Below are 5,611 nucleotides of genomic sequence, written 5' to 3' on the forward strand. Positions count from 1 at the left end.
ACAGGACTCGCTGTGGAGGAGTGGGCCGCGTCCACACGGACAGGAGCGCCGGCCTCCTTGGGATCCGCCGCGCGAGAAGGTGAGGAGAAGGTGAGCGGGGACAGCTGAGGGGGTCCGTGCTCACAGGGCCCGCTGCGGGAGGAGAAGGTGAGGGGAAGCCGCCTGAGCGGACCCCGCGGAGGAACGGCGCGCTGTGTAGACGCTGCGGTTCCGTGGCCTTGTGTGCGGTGACGCGGGGTCCCGCGCGGCGCTGTGCGCGCGGCTGTCGGGTCGCCCGTTTCTGGCTTCGGATTCGCTCCGCGGCCCGCGCGTCTGCGTTTGCTCCCGCGGCGGCTCCGTGTTTTGTCTGCTGTCACTTCATCGCGCAGTTGGGAGTTCGGGAGCGGACAGGTGGGTGGCTTCCCCCTTTGGGTTATTGTGAAAAATGCTATGAATATTTGTGTACACGTTGTTGGTTTTCTTTGAACAACTGTTTTCAGCTATTTCAGGTATATATCTAGGAGTAGAATGGTTGAACTGTACGACAGTTCTATTTTTATCCTTCTGAGGAAATGCAAAGTATTTTACACATAGGCTGCAGCACCATTTTGCATTTCCACAAGTAAGGTTAAATGTTCCAGTTTCTTAACATCCTTTTTTTAAATTTTTTTTAAAAGATTTTATTTATCTATTTGAGACAGAGAGAATGAGAGAGAGGGAAAGCACATGAGAGGGGGGAGGGTCCGAGGGAGAAGCAGGCTCCCCGCCGAGCAGGGAGCCCGATGCGGGACTCGATCCCGGGACTCCAGGATCCTGACCTGAGCCGAAGGCAGTCGCTTAGCCAACTGAGCCACCCAGGCGCCCCGTTTCTTAACGTCCTTGCCAAGATTTGTTATTCTCAGTTTTCTTGATTATAGTGGTTCTTGTGTAAAAGGGTATGTCACTGCACTTTAAATCTGTGTTTCATAATGACTAATCACATTTAACATGTTTTCATGTGTTACTGGTAATTAAAGGTCTGTCCAAATCGCTCACCCATTTTTTAAATTGGGTTGTCGTTTATTGATAAGTTGTAAACGCTCTTTATATATTCTGGATAACAAACTTTTATCAGACAAACAATGCAAATATTTTCCACTTTGGGGGACCGGCTTTTCACTTTCAGGACAGCATCTTTTGATGCACAAAGGTTTCTAATTTTAAGGAAATTCAATTTCTCTATTTTTTCTTTCTTTGCTGTGTTTTGGTGTCAAATCTAAGAGCACTGCTAAATCCAAAGTCATGAATATTTATTCCCATTTATTTCTTTTAGAGTTTATAATTTTACCTCTTACATTTAAGCCTTTAATTAATTTTGAGTTAATGTTTTATGTGGTGTGTGGTAAGGGTCCAACTCTTTTCCTCTGCATGTGGATAGCCAGTTGTCTAGTACCACTTGTGGAAAAGACCATTCTTTCCCCAATGTAATGTTGTCCACCCTGTCCACTGACAGAGTTCAGTGGACCATAGAGGAAGGGGTTTATTTCTGGGCTCTCAGATAAATCACACTGATCTTTATGTGTATCTATGGGAGTACCACAATGTTTTATTAAATGATGCTTTGTGTTAAGATTTGAAATTGGGAAGTATGAGCTTCCACCTTTGATTTTCTTTTTCAAGATTGTTTTGGCTATTTTGTGATTCCCTTGATTTTCCATATAACGGTTAGGATTAGCTTGTGCGTTTCTTCCAAGACGCCTCTGAATTTTCCTAGGAAGCACACTGAAATTGCACATTGCATTATATACTACTGCTATCTTATGACTGAACATCTTTCATCACCATGGATTGTCTTCACATTTTTGAGGGGTTCCTTTAATGTCTTTCAGAAATGTTTTACAATATTCGGTGTACAAGTTTTACACCTTGGTTACATCTATTCCTAACTATTTTATTAATGTTGATGTTACCTAAAAAGGAATTATTTTCCTAAATTGCTTTTTGGATAATTCATTGCTAGGGTATACAAGTAAGAGGGATTTTTGTGTGTTTTGTGATTTTTTTTTTTTTCCTCCTGTAACATTGGTGAATTTGGTAACTAGCTCCAATCTTTTTTTTTTTTTTTTGGTTCCTTAAGAAGCTCCAAGGGTAGGAGTTAGGGCTAGGGGTGGGGTTAGGGATTAGGGGTTAAGTTTAGGGGTTAGGGGTAGGGTTAAGGGTTAGGGGTGGGGTTAGGGTTAGGGGTTAAGGTTTAGAGGTTAGGGTTATGGTTTGGTCAGTGTTTGGTTAGGGATAGGGTTTCCCTATCCTCTGCTGTTGAAAGCCCATTCTCCTCTGGTAACCAGAGTGATATTTTCAGAACATAACCTCTGAGCCTCTCTGTGGTCTGCTCCCCAATTTCCCTTCTCTCCAGCCTCTGCTCTCTCTCTTGCCCCCCTCCGCTTGTGTTCTGCCAAAGAGTGTGTTGTGCCACATGGGCATGTGCTGTGCCCTCTGCCAGTGCACTCTTTTCTCCCCCTGCTTCATGTCTGGCTTGTTCTCCCATTGGCTGGGCTTGGACTTCTCCCCCGGTGACCTGAATCCTGTCAGCTGGGTGTGTTTGCTTGTCCTCTATTTTATGTCCTCCTCCGCGTGAGCTACTTACTAACCTGACAGTTATGAGGTAGGAACAGGGAAGTAGTGCACAAAATAATCAGTCTCAGAGAGGCTCATCACACCTACCTGACAATAGCCAAGCTACTGTCCCCACAGTGGGGAGCAGGTAGCCCCCTCAAAAGGGGACCAGCCATATGAGGCAGTTGGACAAGACTTCCAACATCTTGGGTCTGGGGAGATGTAGACCTGGACCCAGAAGCTTATACTCTTGGGTTCAAGGCTAGCGCCCTCTTCTTACAGAGGTCCTCTGTCCCCTTCCATGCCCACATATGGGACCTGATTCCTGATCTGGGGCAGTTCAAGGGTGACCCCTCCTAGGAATACCAGTGGTTTACTGAGGACCTTGTCAGCAAGATGCCAAGTAGCCTTCCAGGGAGGACCCTACAGGGGGTGGAGACAGCTCTGTGGGGGCCAGCAACAGCCCACTCAAAGCAAAGTGGGGCAGGTGGACAGCCCTGCTTGTTCTACCCGTCTGTAGGGCATAGAAACAAGGGCTGTGCCCGAAGGTGCTTAACTCCTGACAGGTGGGGACAGGACCTGCAGAGGGTCGGCCAGGGGAGGGCACCTGTGTGGTTCGCCCGGGAGCTCAGCACAGGAGAATTCCTGGCTCCAGCATGCCGGGGGGGAAGTTTCCAGCCTCTGAAGACTCAGGCTCCCCTTTGTACGATGGGGTGCTGATGGCCCCCATCTCTAGGAGCAGAAGTTAGGGAGACCCTGCCAGCAGACTCACTCAGGACAGACCAGGAGAGTGGCAGTTGCTTAAAGCAGCCCAGGGCCTGCCCCCTTGAACAAGGTGCACATGTACACAGCCCAAATTTTGGGGTCCTGCTGCCAGCCTCTGACAGTGACCCTCATCCAGCTCTGTCCCCTGTCCCTGTAGGTATGTGGTCTCCCTGGAGTTGTTCCTGCAGAGGGCATGTCATGGTGGGACACAGGGTCATCTATTACGTCTTCACTGACCAGCCGGCTGCTGGGCCCTGTGTACCCCTCTGGGAGGGCCAGAGGGTGATGGTCCTCCAGGTCCCCAGCACCCGGCTGGGAGGTACTGGGAGGATGTGTCCATGTAGGGCATGGCAATGATCAGCCACTTCTGTAAGCAGAGCTTCCTTCATGAGATGGACTACCTGGTGTGTGCACATGTGGGCAAGTCCCAAGTGCACATCCCCAGGGACCAGGGCAACTTTTACTACTTGGGAGCCTTTTTTGGGGGGGTTGGTGGCAGAGGTTCACTGACTGACCTTGGCCTGTCACCAGGCGATAGGGGTTGACCGGACCAATGAAATCGAGGCTGTGTGGCATGATGAGAGCCACCTGAACAGGTACCTCCTGGACCATAAATCCCCCAAGGTGCTGTCCCTGGAGTATCTGCGGGACCTGCAGCTCCTGGGCTGCCCTCCCATCATGAAGAAGCTGAGATTCGTGGCCGTGCCCAGGAATCACCAGGACATCCAGAACGAATGAGGGGTGGTCCGCAGAGGACCTGTGGGACCCACAAGCCCTGGGTCATGAAGAAGCTGAGATTCGTGGCTGTGCCCAAGAATCACCACTACATCTGGAACTCATGAGGGGCTGTCCCCGTCTCCATCGGAGGTGTTGCCTTGAGTGGAGCCGTCAGAGCAGGTTCCTACTTCTGTCCCATTGAGGGAGACTGTGGAGCCTCTACCACTGCCGGCACGGGCATGTCCAGGGCCCCCACTGCACCAGCACACAGGAGGCCTGCCTGGGGGCACAAGTTCTTCTCTTTGTGATTGGTGCATTTTGATCACTTTTGGGTCATTTGCAGCTGTGAAAGGCTCCAGTTTTATGTCAGAGGTTTTTCTGTGTCAATGCTGAGCAACAACCATCTTTAAAAAGGACAAGTGGGGGAAAAGGTTTTTCTCCCTGGTTCTAAACAGACACCACCTGGTGGGGCTGGGAGCAGTCCTATAGCAGCCATGGAGCCAGAATGGGCCCTGGCTGGGTCTTCGCTCCCAGTCCTTAACACCTCACTGCAGCCATGGGGCTTCTGGGTCAGGGGCGCACTGAGCCACCTCTCAGACCCCCAGTCCCCTGACCACTAGAGGCCTTGGCCGTGGCTGCTAGCTTGGCCTCCGGGAGCATAGAGCCTTCTCAGTTACTTATGGTTCCCACCTTGGTTTTAAATGGCTGTTTCTGAGCTGGTGTTTTTGGAAATGTGGGCACTCGCTCTGTCTGGATGCGCGTCCCCTTGGGATTCCTCAGTGCCCACCAGTGGGTTTGCGCTTGTGCACTTTCTCTGGACCAGCTGCCTGCACTGTGTCTTAGCAAGCGCTTACTGAGCTCAGTCACCCAACAAGGGGCAGAGCATGAGAGCGAGAACTAAGATACAGGCTCCTTGCTCTTGAGTCCTCTAGGGACTCACGATGGCCCCATCCTCCTGACTCACTACTTTCATATTGTGGTGTAATGGACATACAACTGATACTGTTAAGCACATTTCAGGGTACAGTTCAGTGGCAATAAGTATATTCACTCCTCTGCACCTGCCACCTCCATCCATTGCCACAACTTTGTCATCATCCCCAACTGAACCTCTACCCACGAGACCCTAACCCCCCATTCCCCTTCCCCAGCCCCGGCACCCAGCAGCTCCTTCCACCTCTGTGAATGGGAGTGCTCTCCATCCCTCCCAAGTGGGGTCCTCCGGCATTGGTCCTTTAGGGACTGGCTTATTTCACGTACCATAATGGCCTCAAGGTCTGTCCCTGTGAGCCCGAACCTGACACCGCTTTTCCCCCAAAAGTGTGGCTCAGCCCTCTCCTGTCTGAGCCGAACCTCCTCAGTCCCCTCTGCTCCCTTCACCTTCCTCCTCAGCCTGAAGATGATCCCAGCCAGTCTGCAGCTCTGAAGACCTGTTCAGTCCGGATGCCAGGCGCATACCCCGGGGGCCTCGGGCCTCACCTATGCCCCATCTGTCCACGTCAGGTGCCTGCCCCCCTCCCCCAGCTGACCACCTGCACCTCCCACAGGTGTCCCCATC

At 51.3% G+C, this 5,611-nt stretch overlaps 1 pseudogene; it reads left to right on the plus strand.

The window, feature by feature from the left end:
- LOC112816748 (globoside alpha-1,3-N-acetylgalactosaminyltransferase 1-like) overlaps nucleotides 1-4,074 on the plus strand; it is a 4,542-nt pseudogene extending 468 nt beyond the window's left edge.
- The last annotated feature ends 1,537 nt before the right edge of the window (nucleotides 4,075-5,611 follow it).

This window comes from Callorhinus ursinus, unplaced genomic scaffold (genome assembly GCF_003265705.2).
Source record: "Callorhinus ursinus isolate GAN/ISIS: 27379988/994484 unplaced genomic scaffold, GSC_fseal_2.0 scaffold1687, whole genome shotgun sequence".
Classification (NCBI taxonomy): domain Eukaryota; kingdom Metazoa; phylum Chordata; class Mammalia; order Carnivora; family Otariidae; genus Callorhinus; species Callorhinus ursinus.